Consider the following 18,134-nt stretch of genomic DNA (forward strand, 5'->3'; position numbering starts at 1 on the left):
AAACACTAATACTGTGTTAACCAAAAAGTATACTGTAAAAAATATATATTTAGGTGTTCATTCAATATCTGCCTAGAAAAAAAGTACTTTGGATATAAAGAAATTTTAAATAAGTGCTAACATGTACATAGCCCAGAATTTATCTGCCCACCCAACCATATGGTCCTCACAGCACACACCCAACACACATGCATGAACCACTCAATTCTAGCCAAAAGAATGCCTGGTCAAATGCTAGGGTTGGTCTTTTTACACAATAGGTAAATTATATACTCATAAATAGACATAAAACCTCTTATAACACTCAAGGATCAACTATATCCACTAGGAAACTTTGAGATTTATCCAGTTCTTTTAAGGATTTGCAGACTGCAGGGAAATAAATCTTGCTGAACAACACAGAATTCTTGCTGGGTAAGACCAATTTCCCCAAGCATAACAATATCTGAGAAACAAGAACCAAAATACAGAGTATCAAAGTTAATGTGTAGAGGGATCTCTACTACTTTGTGCCAAAATATTCCTGAGGAAATAATCCTTTCATTTGAAAACAAATTATTAACTAGAGTTTATTTAAACTGAGATGATGAAAAGATAAGCCGTGGATAGAAAAACGTATTTGTAAATCACACATCCAATAACAGGTGTGCATCCAGAATATGTAAAGAACTCCCTAAATACAACAGGAATTGGCAAAAGAAATGAACAGACATATTGCCAAAGAGATATAGAGATTTCAAGGAAGAATATGAGAGATGTTCAACATCTATTCTATTAGGAACTGAAGAGTGGTACTACATAAAAACAAACAACAACAACAACAAAAAACCCTTAATCTTTGAAAACCTAAAGGTAATAACTAAGAAAGACTGCAACATGGAGAAAAGAAAAGAACATTCTAAAAGAGGTTGGTTAAGGATAAAGGGGATTTTGCAGATGACAGACAATGACTTCTAGAGCACCTAGTCAAAAAGTTTCAGAAGTTAGGGAGAGTAGTAGAAGGAGAAGGGGAATTAATAGAGAGATCTGAAAAGTTTGACAAGTGAATGCTATATGCTGAAGAGTATAAGAGAAAGAGAAGACTTTTAGGCTTTTCATGTTGATTGAGTTACACAAAGATAAAGGACATAAGGAATTTAGTTCCCATGGTTTCAAGATAGTGATGGCAACACTTTTTAGTATGAGAGGGGAAGGGGGAAAGGGTAATGGGGGAGATACTAAGAATTCTGGACTCACTCACTTCTTTTCTCCTGTCAATAGTGGAGTAGGGGTCACAGGACTCCCTTTGGATACCTGGTCAGTTTAGCCACTTTATCAATGAAAAAAATTTTTTTAATTATACTTTGATTCTGGAGCAACTAGATGACTCCGTCAGAAGATCCTCCAACTCTTGATCTCGGGATTGTGAGTTCAAACCCCATGTTGGGTATAGAGATCACTTGAAAAAACAAATAAAATCGTTAAAAAACAATTATACTTTACTTTGTTTATTCTCATGAGAGTTCTGTGAGGTAGGTTAAAAAAAGGATAGTATTTACATTTAAAACTTTGGTATATAGGTTAGAAGATCAATTTGAGATGATACTTCAGTGGTTTTTGCAATAATATAAATAAAAATACCAAGAACAGGTGTTAGCTCAATACAAGCAGTCATTGTTCTGGTTAGAGAAATATATACATACACATATACACACACATACACACACATACACATGTACATACATACATGAAAACACATATATACTTTTTTTTAAAAAAGACAAAGACTTTTTTACAAAAAGACTTTTTAAAGTCGTTTTAAAACGAAGAACTGATTTAATACTACTCAATTTTAGGGGTGCCTGGGTGGCTCAGTGGGTTAAGCCTCTGCCTTTGGCTCAGGTCACGATCCCAGGGTCCTGGGATCAAGCCCAGCATCTGGCTCTCTGCTCAGCAGGGAGTCTGCCCCCCACCCCCCACCCCCCACCCCACTCCACCTCTCTCTGCCTGCCTCTCTGCCTACTTGTGATCTTTGTCTCTCAAATAAATAAATAAATAATTTTTTTAAAAATACTACTAAATTTTAAATATTAACAAATTGAGGAATATATCCTTATGCAAAAAAAATAATAAGTCTCTCAATAAAAAATACACACAGAGAGAAATAGCCCTCCCTTTTATTTCTTAACTTGTAATTCCCATTTCTGATTTCCATTTCTGCCCTAGTAAAGACTGCTATAATCAGTTTCTCTTCCTTACATCTTTCTCCACTGTACCCAAGGGACTGAGAATTAGGCCATTAATCATCCCTGGCTTATTTCTCATCATAAATGCTTAAACCTCTCCATTATGTTTTAATAACATACAATAAACACCTATGAACCCACCATCCAAGATGAGAGGTAAAACATTACTCCATTTATTTTTATAGATTCATATATCCTAAACCCTGTCACTTACCCACTATCAGGTAGCCATTCTCCTAAACTTTGTGTTCCTCACTCTTGCAGACATATACACCCAAAGTTGTATTTTTGCTTTTCACATTTTAAAACTAGAGTTTTGATTAGTTCATTGACAGGTTGTTGCTATTAAATATAAAGTTATATAAGTTCACTTGACCTCAAATTAGATTCTTTCCATGTTACACAAGTAAAAATAATGGAAATTCTAAAATCTTCCCCCAAAGTAAATTCACACATACATAAAAACTACAAGGCACAATTACAGCAACAGGAGAGAAATTTTCAGTGAAACCTGGGTTAAATAGTAGGTGCCAAGAAGATACTTCAAGTGATAAATGAGCTTCAATTCTCTTGTTTTTAGACTAAAAGTATCACAAGCAAAGAAAAAAAAAAAAAAGATGCCATTCTCTGAAAGCCAAGAATCACAGTAGTCCCTTGGTGACAGTAAAAGGGGAAGGAAAATTTAAGCTTCCTTTACCTATTCATGAGATCAAAAGAAATAAAGGAATCCCTTGGCGTTTTTATCATTTTCTTTTGGTACTACATCTAGCACCAGAGAGAAGAAAGTACAATTAAGACTACAATACCTCTAAAAATTCCTGTATTATACCTGCAACTTTTAAAGGATCTGAAATTCAAGGTCTCTAAAGATACACTAAATTATATCCTACAAATAAAATCCAAATCCAATTTATTTCTTGGCTTCGTTCACAAAAATTCATATGGAGCTTTGAGCACATACTAGGTGCTGTTCTGAACAATCTTAAGAAAAACTATCCAAAACTTAGAATATCTCCCTCTCCCTCTGCCCCTTCCTCTCCCTTTCAAAAAAGCTTAAAAATAAAAATAAATAAGTAAATAAATTTTTAAAATTTTTTTTTAAAAGAGGCTTAGTTAAGCATCAGACTCTTGATTTTGGCTCAGGTTACTACTTAAGGGAATCTTACTACTTAAGATTCCCTATCCCTGTACCCCTCCCCCTTCCCTCTCTAAAAAAATTAGGAAGGAAGGAAGGGAGGGAGGGAGGAATTAAAGAAGCAAAATGTTGAACTTCCACATCTAGCCATAATGAAGTAACAGGGAGTAAATTTATCCTCCTCCTACAGATAAAATGTATGAAAAGACATTTTCCAGACATTGAACAATAGGAAGCATAGGCCAGTAATCCTTGAGACAAGAGAGTCCTATGAATGCCCCAGCATATTTCTCCTTTATTTAGAAACTCCTAATAGCTGCTTTTGCACTATGATGGCAGAGATGAATAGTCACGACAGATACTATATGGCCCACAAGTCTAAAATATTTCCTATCTAGCTCTTTAGGCAAAGATTTACACACCCCTGCCTTATAGTAAATGCTGCTCCAAACATACCAAACAAAAAGTCAAGTTATTTAAGTTCCAGAACAAAACAAAATCTTGCCATTTGCAAGGATTTGGATGGGAACTAGAGGGTATTATGCTAAGCGAAGTCAGTCAATTAGAGAAAGACAATTATAATATAATCTCTCTGATATGAGGAATTTGAGAGGCAGGGTGGTGCTCATGGGGCGTGGGGGGAATGAAACAAGATGGGACCAGGGAGGGAGACAAACCATAAGAGACTCTTAATCTCATGAAACAAACTGAGGGTTCTTAGGGTGTGGCGGGGTGGCGGGGAGGGATAGGGTGGCTGGGTTTATAGACATTGGGGAGGGTATGTGCTATGGTAAGTGCTGTGAAATGTATAAGCCTGATGATTCACACACCTATACCCCTGAGGCAAATAATACATTATATGTTAATAAAAATAAATAGAAAGTGAAAAGTCCCAGAACAAAGCCCCAAAATATTTATAGGAATACAAAATACCAGCCCTGAGCAATATAAAATTCATAATGTGTGGCATCCAAACAAGTATTTCAAGACATGCAAATATGCAAAAAAAATATGACCCATAGTAAGGAGATAAACAGGGGCGCCTGGGTGGCTCAGTGGGTTAAGCCTCTGCCTTCAGCTCAAGTCGTGATCCCAGGGTCCTGGGATCAAGCCCCGCATCGGGCTCCTTGCTCAACAGGAAGCCTGCTTCCCCCTCTCACACTCCCTCTGCTTGTGTTCCCTCTCTCACTGTGTCTCTCTCTCTCGAATAAATAAAAAGCTTAAAAAAAAAAAAGAGTAAGGAGATAAACAGAATAAACTGATATTTAAACTGCTATGAGAAACATACTCTATTCAAGAAAGTATTCGAAAGTGTTAGCATGCTAAAAACACATGGGGGATCTCTCTATACAGATAAACACACTTCTAAAAATGAAAAATGTAGCATCTGAGGTGAAAAATACACTGGATAAGCTAACAATATATTAGATACTTGAGGGCAAAAGATGAGGAAAATGAAGAAACAGCAGTAGAAACTACTAGAAACAAAAAAGGAGAGAAAAGACTGAAAAAAATGAACAGAGCCTCGGTAAGCTGTGAAACAGCATTAAGTGGGCTAAAACAGAGAAGACAAAGAAAACATATTTGAACATGCCCTGGGAAAGATGCTGTCTAGAGAATAAGACAAGTCATTGGCTGGCAAAAAAAAATACCTGAAAAAAATTATGAGAGATATATATATATCTCACATATGATTTATATATATGATAAAGGGCTATTATCTAAAATATACAAAGAAAACTTAAAACTTAAAAATAAGGAAATAAACAACTTGGGCTAAAGACCTGACAGGTACCTTACCAAAGAAGAATACAGAAGGCCAATAAGCATATGAAAAGAGGTTGCTCCACATCATATGTTTTTAGGGAAAAACAAAATAAAATGAGATACCATTACACAGCTTGCAGAATGGCTAAAACCCAAAACACTGACAACATCAAACACTAACAAGAATGTACAGCAATCCACATATATTCAGGAAACATATGGGAACTCTCCATACTTTCCATTCAATCTTTCTGTAAATCTAAAACTGCTCTTTAAAAATAAAATCTAGGGAGACATAGGTAGATAGATAGACAAAGTCTAAGGGCACCTGGCTGGCTCAGTCAGTAGAGCCTGCAATCCTTGAACTTGGGGTCATGAGTTCGAGCCTCATGTTGAGTATGGAGCCTACTTAAGAAAAAATAAAATTAAATTTTAATTTAATTTAAAAATAAAATATATGGGGCACATGGGTGGCTTAGTCAGTTGAGCACCCAACTCTTGGTTTTGGCTCAGGTCGTGATGTTGTAGGTTGTGGGACTGGGCCCTGTGTCAGAGACCATGCTCAGCAGGAAATCTGCTTAAAGATTCTCTCCCTCTGTCCCTCTCCCTACTCAAACATACACACATACACACTCACTCTCTCTCTAAAATAAGTAAATAAATCCTAAATATATATGTATATATATTCTATTTTTAACATTTAAATAAATAACCACAATTTTTCATAAATCCACTGTTTTTGAGAAACCACCATACCACTTTTCACAGTGGCTTCACTATTTAGTGGCTATGCTTAAATATATGGTTTTCAATTTTTCCATATCTTCATCACAGTTGTTATGTTTTGCTTTATTTTTTTTAATAAGAGCCATCCCAATGGATATGAAGTGGTATCTTATCATGTGTTGCTTTTTTTTTAGATTTTATTTATTTACTTGAAGAAGAGAGAGACACAGACAGAGAATGAGCAGAGGATTGGAAGGAGAGGAAAAGGGAGAAGCAGACTCCCTGCTGAGCCGGGAGCCTGACATGAGGCTCAATCCCAGGACCCTGAGATCATGACCTGAGCCAAAGGCAGACGCTTGACTAACTAAGCCACCCAGCCATCCTTCATCAAGGTTTTGATGTGCATTTCCCTAAGGATGATGTCAAGCATCTTTTCATGTGCTTACATCTTCTTTGGAGAAGTATCTATACAAGTGACCATTTTTGTCTTTATTTTAAAATGTGACCATTTTTAAATAAAGTTTTTTGTTGTTTTAAGATTGTTATATAGTATGTAAAATGGTATATTACTTGAAGGTAGGTTGCAATGAGTTAAAGATAGATACTACAAATCCTAAAAATCCAATAAAACAAAACAAAGGTTCATAATAGACACAATAAAGGAGGAGGTAATGTGGAGTTATAAAAATAGCCCACAAGAAGACAGAGAAGTAGAAAAAGGTAATAGTGAGCACATAGGAAAAAAAAGAAAACAGTGAAATGACAGACAAATCAATTCCCATTAACACATACATTAAATATAAGTGGTTTAAAGACATAATTAAAAGATAATGAAATATTAGATAAAAAATCAAGACCCAATTATATGCTGCCCACATAAGTATATTTTACATATAAAGAAAACCTAACATTAAAAATTTAAAAAAAAAACACACAAAAATTTATCATGCCAACACAAGTCTAAAGAAAGCAACAATGTCTAAAATAATAACAGAAAAAGAAGGTTTCTGGGCAAGGAACATTACCAGGGAATTCAGTAACAACTAACTGATTGATTCACAAAGAGGACTTTATCATCCTAAATATTTTTGCTCTCAAAAACAGAATGGCAAAATACACAATAAAATCAGAAGAGTAACAATTATTATGGAAGATTTCAACAACCCTTTCTCCATAACTGACAGAATATGCAGAAAGACAACTCATAAGGATAGAGATGAATGAAACAAGATAGGCTATATTTGGGGCCATAACACAACTCGGGAAACACTTAACAGATCTGGAATCATATAAACTATGTCTTCTCATGACAATGGGATTAAATTAGAAATTAGTAACAGAAAGACATCAGGAAATCTCTCAACTTTAAAAACAAAACAACATCCTTTTAAATAATCCATATGTCAGGGACAAAAATCATAGGGTAACCTAGAAAATGTGTTGAACTGGAAGAAAGAGGAAACACAACAATCACAAACTATTTTTTTAAAACTGAGCAAATGGGAAATTAAAAATGAATTTTAAAATTAAAATGTAAAAACTTTTGAATATTAAAAATGTTTGTTCTTGAAAAGCCTGAATGTACCCTCTATAGGAAGATGTTGCTATTGGGGGAGGATATGCATGGGTGCAGTATAAGAGAAATATCTACCTTCTGCTTAATTTTACTGTGAACCTAAATATACTCTAAAAAGTAGCCTATTTCTAAAAATCCATTAAGCCAACTCACATAAAGGGACACAATTTTTGTATATATTTTACATATACCTAAAAGAGCACTTGACATCTAAACTATATACAGTATTCTTACAACTAAATAATAAAACAATGCTCTTATGGCAATGAATTTCAACAGTTATACAAAAACAATGAAATGACAAATATGCACAAGAAAGATCAGTATCATTAATCATTAGGGTAACTGGAACATTGTTGGTGGGAATGCAAAACAGTATAGCCACCTTGGAAAACAGCTGGGCAGTTTCTTGCAAAGGTAAACCTATACTTATTATATATCCTAGAAATCTCACTCCCAAATCCTCACCTAAGAGAAAATAAAACATCTATCTCCAAGCAACTATTCACAGAAGTTTTATGCATGAGGGAAAACTGAAAACAACCCAAATGTCCATTCACTGGTGAAAGGAAAACAAACTACAGTATATCTGGATAATGGAATACTACTCAGATTAAAAAAAAAAAAAAGGAATGAACAAGTGAAACACATAACACAGATGCTTCTCAAAAGCATTATGTGAGATGAAAGAAGCCAAGCACTATAAATGTTACATATTCCATTTCTTCAAACTCTAGAAAGGCAGAAACAACAGTGACATGAATTATATCAGTCATTGCTGGTGTTCCAGGTGTGGGGTGGTAAGGCACACAAGGGGACTTTTGTTATAAACAACTTCATTAAACTGTAATTCACATAAATAGTTTTCACCAATTTAATGTATACAATTGAATGGTTTCTAGCGTATTTACAGAATTGTGCAACCATCACCACAATTAACTGTAGAACATTTTTATCACCTCGAAAAAGAAATCCTGTGTACATTAGTAGTCATTCCCAAAACTTTAATAGTCTCTCAACCGCTGGCAACCACTAATGTGCTTTCTGTCTCTATGGATTTGCCTATTCCGGATATTTTGTATGAATGGAATCAACAACTTATGGCCTTTTGCAGCTGTTTTCTTTTATTCAGTGAGATGTTTCCATGGTTCCTATTGTAGCATTTATCACAACTGCATTTATTCATGGCCAAGTAATATTCCATTGTATGGTTATACCACATTTTCTTTATCAGTTAATAGACATTTGGCTACTATGAATAGCACTGCTATAAATATCCACATACAAGTTTCTGTGTAGACATAAGTCTTCATTTTTATTGGTTACATGCCTAGAAGCAGTATGGCTGGGTCGATGTTAACTCCATATTTAATATTTTAAGGAATTGCCAAGCTGTTTTCCAGTGACTGTACTATCTTAACATTCTCATAAATAACATATGAGAGCTCCAATTAGTCCATATCCTCACCAACATTTGTTGTTCTCTCTTTGTACACAGCCATTTTAGTGGGTATGAGTCAGAAAAAGGGACTTTTACAGGGATAGAAATACTCTGTATTTTGATTGTGGTGGTAGTTACCTAATTGCACCCATCTGACAAAACTCAAATTATATACCTAAAACTCATGAGTTTTGTTAAATGTAAATTATTTCTCAAAATAGATGAGTTTTCTGGGGTGCCTGGGTGGCTCAGTTGGTTAAGTGTCTGACTCTTGGTTTTGGCTCAGGTCATGATCTCAGAGTTGTGAGATCCAGTCCCCTGTCAGGCTCTGCACTCATCACACAGTCTGCTCAAGATTCTCTCTCTTTTCCCCTTTCCCTCTGCCCCTTCTCTGGCTCACTCTCTCTAAATAAATAAATAAATAGGGGCACGTGGGTGACTCAGTCGATTAAGCACCTGCCTTCAGCTCAGGTCACGATCCCCAGGGTCCTGGGATGAAGCCCTGTTGTCAGGCTCTCCCTGCTCAGTGAGGAGTCTGCTTCTACCTACCTCTCCCTCTGCCCCTCCTGGCTCATGCTCTCTCTCACGTGCACTCTCTCTCTAATAAATAAATGAAAGCTCTTAAACATGAATAAATAAATATTTTAAAGAAACAAATTTTTAAAGGCTTACTCTATAATAACTTTACTTAGAAAATTATGAGTTTTCACACCTAGGAATGTGTTATGATAAATGAACACAGATTTCTAAGACCACAGCTTGTCCAATTCACTAAGACACCCACTTCTTCTTTACAATTCTACAGTAGAAAGCATTTAAGCTGTATTGATAATCATCAGCATCTCCATTACAAGTCTGTTTATTTGGGTCAGAATCATTAAGCTCACATGTAATTTAGTTGCTTCGTGTTACACCTTTGCTTTTATCTGATTCGAGATATCCGTCACTAACCCTTTTGATGTACTTTTAGTAGTTTATACCAAGTCCTGTAAAAGGGAACCAACATTTCTTTTCAGCGGTTGATTTAATTTAAGGTGAATGTAACTTGAATAGACTACAGCTGTTTTTGCGACATACTCTGTCCTGACAGCTTAAAATTTTAAATGTAGTTATGTTGGATAATGGCTTCTCTATATATTGGTGCCCATGTTGACTATTTTAATCACTCTTCACCCTTAGACTAAACAACCAAGGACTGAAAATATAATGAAGACACTAAGACAAGTGAAGATACTTTAGACTTTCAAAATGTAAGAAAATACAGAGAAACAGAGCTACTTTTTATATATTTCCATAGATACGCAACAGTTTGATTTCTTCAGTCAGAGACATAGCCTAGAAACACCTGGATTTGGTCAATGTGTTTCTCTGTAATCATGGAGACAGTGAGGCCTAATGATTAAGAGGCCAATCTTTAAGTTTAAATTTCAGTTCTACCACCTACCACAACTGAACGTCTTTATACCAGCCAATTACCCTCTTTCAGCTTTAAGTCTCCTTACCTATCAGACCAGGTAATGGTACTCACCTTTGCAGACTAGCAGTAAAGAGATGATAATGTATATAATCAACCTAGAATTTCATCTGAAAAATATCAAGCATTATTATTCACTTAATTTATAAATTTAGTTCCTTTCTTTTCTGTTCAGTACACTTCCCACTCACTACAGCCCTCATAGAAAAGCCCTTAATTACAAGGTTCAAATGGGTATAAACTTGGGTATAAACTGAGAATACTCTCAGATCAGGGTCTCAAATTCAACAGCATGACATCACAAAACTAAAAAAACTAAAAAAGTAGCACTTATAAAACAGGTATTCTTTCCTGGAAATACTGTTTCTCCAACCAAAAACATTAAAGAAATTGAAGAGGAACAGAACATATGTTTCCATAATTTACCTAAATCACAGGCTTAGCAAAATTTTATAAAAACCTAAACAATTCCAAGTAGTAAAAGCCCCAATGATAAAGACGAGGTGTTATTTAAAAAAAAAAAAAAAAAAAAAAAAAAAAAAAAAAAAAAACAAAAAACAAAAAACAGAAGGCAAACTGAGAGTAATTAGAGCAGAAAACATTAGGGAGGCCCTAAATCTCATAGTTTGGCCATTTAAAATGTCAATAAGCCTGTTTCCTCTTTGCAAAATACTGGTGATGACTGTAAGCAAATGTCAGTTGGCCTACTTTTGGAAGGTTGCTGGTGTCTTGGTTGAACAGACTGGGTGTGTGTGTGTGTGTGTGTGTGTACAGGATTTACTTGTTTAACATTAGAACTTTATAGGGAAGAAAATTATAGCAAACCCTTCTGGACAAATTAATCAAAATCTCTGAATTCACAACAGCAGAAAAATCAAACAGCTCTTCTTTGAATGTGATAAAAACCACACGTACATTATTTGAAAAGGATGAGACTGGTATTATGAAAAATAATGAAAACTGGACACCTAGAAGTGTGTGAAAGTTTACAAAAATAAGCAAATGGAAAAAAGCTTAACAACTCTAGGATTATTCTGCTCATGTTTGTTTCTAGAAAAATAACTTTAGCCATTCATAGTATAAAAAAACAGCAACAACTAGTATTTCTGACTGCATGGGTGAGCTGTTTATAATATTACATGTTTCAGAAAACTTTGCATTTTCACTCCAGTAGGAAAAAATAAGTTGTATCTTAGGGGTTTTCTTAAACCTTTAAATATTTTGAGACATGAAACTGTAAATTCCTTATTTAGCAGGATGATAAATAACAGTACCTTTCTAACAATAAGTAATAATAAAATAATCTAGAAGAAATAAGCCATGTTGGCTTCTTGGTATTGTGGATGAGTAGCAGAAATTAGGCTCAGAGACATTTAGGAAACTTTATATCCAGAGTCCTATTCTCAGAAAAAGATCCTAGCATATAAGAATTAGTTCTAAGACATTCTTAGAAGAAAATTCAGGTACTTGGTACACTGGACTCCTAAGGATAATGAATAAGATCGAAAAGGCATTTCTAAGAAATCTGATTCAAGTTTGAGAGCAAAATAATCGTCTTTCTCCATAAAATAAGGAAACAGCACATACAAGGCTAATGTAACTCCTGAGTTACAAGCTCTATTAGAGTTAAAAAAAATAGCATTATTCATTTGGTCACTGATAAATAACAAAAATACTTTATACAAAAGCAGAGTTCTGGTTTCTCTTTTGTCAAATACAGAATAAATTCTTTTGGGGTCACTACTCATATTCCATATAATCAAGCAAGGCATTGCATAGGATGAGATGATTAGTAAATTACTGTTCCCGTGATTCCAAAGAAACACATTACAGTATGGGAAAGACCATAATAAAGGAGAAATTTCCAAAAAAAGTCATGAAACTCAGAGGTTGGCAAGGAAAAATCAAGAAAATATAAACAGAAAACAAATAACAAAAAAATTAAATTCAAGAACAGTCATGATTTAAAATTAGACATGGTTATAAAACATGCAAAAATATGCAAAGATTTTCTTTGAAACTAAAGACATAACATAAAATCTGCTAGATTTCACCAAATACCTTGACAAATCACAAACTATAAATGATGTATATAGGATACATATCCATAATAATATACCATTAATAATAAAAAGTTCAATCAGTAAGAGCAAAGAGTACAAACAAGCATGGTATTAATTAGAATAAACAGCAAAAACATGAAGAATTTCCATTTTCCCTAGCATTCAAAGATCAGAAAATTACAAATGAAGATGATTTTCCTCCATCAGATATGCAAAGACTAAAAAGATTCACAATAGCCAGTAGAGGACAAACTTGGAGAAAAAAGGAATTTTCTTGTACAGATGTCAGTATACTCTCTCTGAGAACCAACTTTACATGTATCAAAATTTTACATGTAGGGGCACCTGGGTGGCTCAGTGGTTTAAGCCTCTGCCTTCGGCTCGGGTCATGATCTCAGGGTCCTGGGATCGAGTCCCGCATCGGGCTCTTTGCTCAGCAGGGAGCCTGCTTCCCTCTCTCTCTCTCTGCCTGCCTTTCTGCCTGCTTGTGATCTCTTGCTATCAAATAAATAAATAAATAAATAAATAAAAATTTTACGTGTATATATTCTTTGACCCAGTAATTCCCTAAGAGTTGTCCTAAGAAAATAATTCCTTCTATTTTTTAAAATATACACATGTAGAAGTACCTAACAACATAACTTGTTACAGGAGAAAGTTTAATATAAATGTTTATATAAAGGAATGACACATATACCCAAAACCAATACATGCAACACATGTAAAGAACTTGAATCAGACCCTGGACATAATACTACAAGTTAATTTCATGCATGGTAAGGGGAAAAGGCAGGAAATGTATACTCTAAGCTGTGAATACATGCTCAGTGTCCAGAGAAAGCAAGAAAGGGAAAGAAAGAGATAACCTAGGTTTATCTCTGATAACACAGAATCAAGTGAATTTTCACTTTCTACTTTTAGTATTCCTTAAATTTTTATAATAAATATTTTAACTGGTTAGAATTATAGGATCTTTATTTTATATGATCTTTAAGAAATTAAAAACATATTAAAGTGAAAGTGTTTTCTGATCCCGCTCCTTAAAAATAACCATTACGAGCACAAAATTTATAATCATATAACTTTTTGAACTTGTACATTAACACATACATATTAATATGTTTTATTTCACATGTGAGGTACTGAGATAATAAAAACCACAATGGCTACTTAGAGTAATGAATACAAAGAATTCACTTTACTTGAAATAAGTTCTAGAAAGATTTGAAGGATAATAAATAAGTTTTTATCTGATATAAGAACACCAATTGATTGGTCATAGTTTTCTGAAGCACTGTCCTAAAAAATTCTAAAAAAGGTACAGGTTCATTGAGAAAGTAACCAATTATTGATACTGACCATGAAAAAGTAGGAAAGCTAAACTATGCTGACACAAGCAAATGCCCACTTATACTTTAGGAAAGCTAAACTATGCTGATACGAGCAAATGCCCATTTATACTATACTATAATATGATCTTCTGCAGAATAAGATGCCATCAGATCCTTCATATCTTCACTTTTTTTTTTTTAAGATTTTATTTATTCCATTGACAGAGACAGATCAGAAGTAGGCAGAGAGGAAGGCAGAGAGAGAAGGAAGCAGGCTCCCTGCCGAGCAGAGAGCCCAATGCGGGACTCGATCCCAGGACCCTGAGATCATGACCTGAGCTGAAGGCAGAGGCTTTAACCCACTGAGCCACCCAGGCGCCCCCATATCTTCACTTTTAATTAAAGGACAAACTTTCTACAGAAATACCTACAGAGGAGCACCTGAGCAGCTCAGTTGGTTAAGCATCTGCCTTCAGGTCAGGTCATGCATGATACCAGGGCCCTGGGATTGAGCCCCATATCAGGCTCACTGCTCAGCGGGGAGTCTGCTTCTCCCTCTCCCTCTGCCAACTCCCCTTGCTTGTGCTCTCTCTGTCTCAAATAAATAAATAAAATCTAGAAAGAAAGAAAGAAAGGAAGGAAGGAAGGAAGGAAGGAAGGAAGAAAGGAAGGAAGGAAGGAAGAGAAAGAAAAGAAAAAAGAAATAGCTACAGAAAGGGAACTTGCTTTTCTCCTGGTCATAATTTTCAAGAGATTATACCATTCAGCAACTTTCAACAAATATTTATTAACACCTTATTTAAAGTACTTGGTGAGGCACTAAAGATATGAAGACAGACTACAAACCTAGCAAGAGGTATGGCCCTCAGCTGGTTGTTGGTGGAGCATGCGACTCTTGGTCTCAGGGTTGTTAGTTTGAGTCCCACATTGGGTGTAGCGATTAATTAAAAATAATAAAATCTTTTTTAAAAATCTAGCAAGAGGTAAATGAAGAACTAAAATTAAAAACAAAAACAAACAAACAAAAAACAGTAAGTCCTGGGGGGCCTGGGTGGTAGAGTGGATTGAACATCCAACTCTTGGTTTCAGTTCACTTGGGTTGTGATGTCAGGGTCATGAGATCAAGCTCTGCATTGAGCCCCACATCAATTCCATGGTCATTGTAGAGTTTGCTTGGGATTCTCTCTCCCTCTCCTTCTTCCCCTTCTCCCTGCACATATGCATTCTATCGCTCTCTCCCTCTAAAATAAATAAATCTTTAAAAAGAAAAAAATAGTAAGTCCTAGGAGAGCACATACTATTAATATTGACTATGGAGCAAAAAGGGTTACATGGACATGAGAGTTCTAGAAAAGGAAATAGCAATGAAATGACCTTTAAGAGGATGGATCATTTCAGGAAATGAAAGAAGTACAGTTAAATTATCAAAGAGTACTATTAGGGCAAGGAAGGGGAAGATGGGGAACGCTGGTTAAGAATGACTAAAAATGATACTGGAAAAACACACAGTGAGGGGATCAGTTCACAAAAGATCTAATGAACCTGGTATGCAAAAGCTATAACTAAATCTACTTACTAATTTTAAAAGTTTATAGATTCTTTTGTATTTTCCATATACACAATCAAATTATCAGTGAATAAAGACAATTTTACATCTTTCATTCTAATATTTACACCTTTTATTTCTTTTTCTTGCCTTACTGTAATGACTAGGTCGTACATTCAAAGATAAATAGAAGTTACGGTAGAAGTCATCCCAAACTCAACAGGAAAGTATTTAATACATCACTGAGTATTTATTTAATAATTTAAGTTACTTATTTTATATATAATTATAATATGTATTATAATTTTATATATTATATAATATATATTATATATAATAAATTATATATAAATAATTTAAATATTTAAATTATTATTATTTAATAATAATAATAATGAAAGTACTTAATACATCATACTGAGTATGAGGTTAGCAGTAGATTTTTTATAATCTTTATTATACTGAGAATGTCTCTTTCTATCCTAATTTGCTGAAAGTTTTTTCTAAGATTTTATTTCTTTAGAGAGGACAAATGAACAGGGGGAAGGGTAGAAGGAGAGAGAGAGAATCTCAAGCAGACTCTGTGATGAGCAAGGAGCCCAATGCAGGGCTCAATCCAACTACCCCAAGATCATGATCGGAGCTGAAATCAAGAGTCAGACACTTAACCAACTGAGCACCCAGACACCCTGCTGAAAGGTTTTTTTAGTCATATATGGCTACTGAATTTTATCAAAGGTTTTCTCCACTTACAGTAAGATGGTCATATGGATTTCCTTCGTTCTATTAATGTGAATTACACTGATTGATTTTGAAACATTAACCAGCCTTATATTTCTGAAATATCCTTTATCGGTGGTGATATATAATTCTTTTTATGTGTCACTGGATTCTATTGGTAATATTTATATGTAAATTACATCAAGAAAGAAAAGAGAGGGCAGAGAGAGAGGAAGAGGGGATGCAGGCTGAGAGAGAGCAAGATGTTAGGTATGAGAAGGTAAGATTAAGAAAAACATGATAGTAGAAAAAATTATTCAACAAAAGAATTAGTAATCCACATTGAGACAATCTCCCAAAAAGAACATGAAAGAAATTATTTTTCCAAATTAATCATTAATCAATCTAGGGGGTCTAAGAACCAAATAATAAAAGTACCAGAAAGAGAAAACAAAGAAAACTTAGAAGAAATCGTTAATTAATTAAAGAAAACTTAGAAGAAATCATTAATTAATTAATTAATTAATTAAGGAAATTTTCTCAAAACTATACTACTTGCATTCCCACATTGAAGGGGCCCAGGACAATGTATGACCTAAGAAACAACAATGTAAAGTTTCAGAACACTAGGAACAAAGACCAACATTCTACTTAACTCCCAGACAGGAAAAACAAGCCATAGACAAAGAAAAAAGTATCAAAATGGCTTCGGACTCTTCAATCATAGCACTAGATCAATGCCTTCAAAATTCTCAAGTAACATCATTTACAAACAAGTATTTGTTACCCAGCCAAATTACCAAACAAGAATTAAGAAAGAATAAAGATATCTTCAGACAAAATTTACCACACATCCTTTTCAGGAAGCTACTAAAAGACTTACTCCACCAAAATGATCACACAAAGGAAAATGGACAAGAGAGGGATGAGGTGTTCTACTTTCTATTACAAATTTTATGTGATCAGTTCACATGTCGGACTTCAGTAAAAACAAATCCAAAAAGTTAATCAAATACAACAAAAGTGACACACAGGTAACCTGTGGATAAGAGAACCCTTAGCTATGTGAAACTGTATTTCAAATCTAATATTATATTTTTAGAAATATTGTAGAGAGATAAATCTTTTTTTAATTAGACAAAATAAATTATATATACTCAAATCCTACTAGCAATATTAACTTTTATAGCTTTATACTCTTGAAGTATTTCTGCCCAAAATAAAAGCTGAGAAAAGGTGAACACTAATAACTGGCATAAATAAAAGAGCTTCGTAAATGAACTGAAGAGAGAAAAATCTGCGTCTGTGAATTACATACAAAAGAAACAAAGACATAGCAAATTCTTTTAATAAAAACATTGTTCTTGAGTCCAACCATCCAAAGAGAAAGCTGGCTATTCTATAAACCTTCTAGGAAAAGATGTTCCACAATCTTCCTCATCAAAGGATTTCACCAAAACTCAAATGCAACAAAAAAAACAGAGCAAGAGAGAGAGAGAGCGCGCGCGCAAAGGAGAGACCACTGAACTCTGGGTATACCATATCGTCCAATAACAAGGACAAAAATCTCTACATGACTGCAGGATGTCACTGCCTTGTTACCTTCACCCTTCTCTTCAATTAAGCAGACTCAGCCACTAAAATAATCCCTGACATTGCTTATGCATATGCTTAATGCATAATGCACATGGTAGTAAGTTTTAACACACAGCATTCTTACCAGTTTAGAGAATTAACTGCTCAATGAAGTATTATAAGGAAGATTACTCAACTTCTGGAAAAACTTTCAAGTTTAATAGAATTAAAATATTTTAACATCCTCTTTTTTAAAAGATTTTAAAGTATACAAATAAGATTTAATTGACTGTGTTTTTATTGCTCGTGCAAAAATATGACTCAGTGAACAGAGGCAAGTTCATGAGAAAACACAACAGAAAGCTCAGATCATTAAAGTGCCAGGAGTTATTCAGGCACCCAACTACTAGGTGTCATTTAAACATGTATTTGATTTTAAAAAAATAATAAAAACAAAACATACATAATATCTAAATACAACATTTAAGCATTAAGAAGTATTACTTTTTAAAGCAGAGACGGAAGGTCAGAAGCCCGAAAGTGTACTTCTGACAT

The 18,134-nt window shown here is 34.4% G+C and overlaps 1 protein-coding gene across 11 annotated transcripts in view; it reads right to left on the reverse strand.

The window, feature by feature from the left end:
- The window catches only part of BCAS3 (BCAS3 microtubule associated cell migration factor), a 584,626-nt gene that overhangs the window by 511,013 nt on the left and 55,479 nt on the right, over nt 1-18,134 (reverse strand). The window lies entirely within an intron of this gene.

This window comes from Mustela putorius, unplaced genomic scaffold (genome assembly GCF_011764305.1).
Source record: "Mustela putorius furo isolate JIRA1106 unplaced genomic scaffold, ASM1176430v1.1 tig00003962_pilon_pilon_pilon, whole genome shotgun sequence".
NCBI classification, from domain to species: domain Eukaryota; kingdom Metazoa; phylum Chordata; class Mammalia; order Carnivora; family Mustelidae; genus Mustela; species Mustela putorius.